Below are 1,991 nucleotides of genomic sequence, written 5' to 3' on the forward strand. Positions count from 1 at the left end.
GGCAAGGACGTGGGGTGGGGACGGGTGGAGCGGGCGGGTGCTGACGCTGGTGTCATCACCCCAGGAAACCCCTGGGATCCATAAAAGCTCCAAGATGGGAAAAGCCGAGCCCGGATGGGCTCCATGGACCGACCCCACGGGCACCCACCCTGCGCTGCCAGACCCCCCCACCCCCCCGGGGTTGGCCCTTGCTGCTTTTTCGATGACGTTGAGCCTTTTTTTTTTTTTTTTTAAGACAAACCAGCTGTAAATTTTCCTGCTCTTTGTACATTTGGTGTGGTTGGTTTGGGGTTTTTTTTTATTAAAAAGGAAAAGCTACGGCGTTGTGCTGCTGGGTCCCCCGGGGGGCAGCCCCTCGGCCTCGGGCTTCAGAGGCGAGCGTGCCCGTCTGTGCAAGGGGGGGAGTGTGCAAGGTGGGCACATGCGTGTGGTATGTTTGTGGCACGCACGTGCATGGGCAAGGGGAGCGTGTGCGAGGGGTGCATGGGTGCAACATGCACACGCAGTGAATGTGTGGGGAATGCGCACTCGTGCAACGCAGGGGCGTGCAAGGGTGCAACGCGTGCATGCATGGGGAATGCGCACTTGTGCAACGTAGGGGTGTGCAAGGGTGCAATACATGCATGCATGCGCAGTATGTGTGCGGGGAATGCACACTCCTGCAATGTAGGGGTGTGCAAGGGTGCAACACATGCATGCACGGGGAATGTACACTTGTGCAACGTAGGAGTGTACACGGGTGCAACACGTGCATGCACAGGGAATGTGCACTCGTGCAACAACAGGGGCGTGCAAGGGTGCGACGCATGCATGCACAGGGAATGTACATTCATGCAACGCAGGGGCATGTAAGGGTGCAACATGTGTGTCCACGGGGAATGTGCACTCGTGCAATGTAGGGGTGTGCAAGGGTGCAATACGTGCATGCATGAGCAGCACGTGTGCGGGGAATGCATGCTCGTGCACAGGGAATGTGCACTTGTGCAACGCGGGGGTGTCATGGGCATGACGCGTGCATGCACGGGGAATGTGCACTCATGAAACGCAGAGATGTCACGGGTGCAACGCATGCACGTACGGGGAATGTGCAGTCATGCAATGTAGGGGTGTGCAAGGGTGCAACGTGTGCATGCATGGGGAATGCACACTTGTGCAACATAGGGGCATGCAAGGGTGCGACACGTGCACGCACAGGGAATGCGCACTCGTGCAATGCAGGGGTGTGCAAGGGTGCAATACGTGCATGCATGAGCAGCACGTGTGCGGGGAATGCATGCTCGTGCACAGGGAATGTGCACTTGTGCAACGCGGGGGTGTCATGGGCATGACGCGTGCATGCACGGGGAATGTGCACTCATGAAACGCAGAGATGTCACGGGTGCAACGCATGCACGTACGGGGAATGTGCAGTCATGCAATGTAGGGGTGTGGAAGGGTCCAACGTGTGCATGCATGGGGAATGCACGCTTGTGCAACATAGGGGCATGCAAGGGTGCGACACGTGCACGCACAGGGAATGCGCACTCGTGCAATGCAGGGGTGTGCAAGGGTGCAATACGTGCATGCATGCGCAGTGCATGTGCAGGGAATGCACACTTGTGCAATGTAGGGGTGTGCAAGGGTGCGACACATGCATGCATGGGGAATGTACACTCGTGCAATGTAGGGGTGTGCAAGGGTGCGACACATGCATGCACGGGGAATGTGCATTCATGCAATGCAGGGGTGTCACGGGCGTGACGCGTGCACGCACAGGGAATGTGCACTCATGCAATGTAGGGGCGTGCAAGGATGCAACGCACGCATGCATGGGGAATGTGCACTCGTGCAACGTAGGGGTGCGCCCGGGCGCAACGCGTGCATGCACGGGGAATGTGCATTCATGCAACGCAGGGGTGTGCACGGGCACGACGCGTGCATGCACACGCAGCGTGTGCATAGGCTGTGTGTGCATGGGCAATGTGGCGGTGTGCAAGGTGGGCATCTGCAAG

The sequence above is a fragment of the Egretta garzetta genome, unplaced genomic scaffold (genome assembly GCF_000687185.1).
Source record: "Egretta garzetta isolate BGI_Z169 unplaced genomic scaffold, ASM68718v1 scaffold1063, whole genome shotgun sequence".
Taxonomy (NCBI): domain Eukaryota; kingdom Metazoa; phylum Chordata; class Aves; order Pelecaniformes; family Ardeidae; genus Egretta; species Egretta garzetta.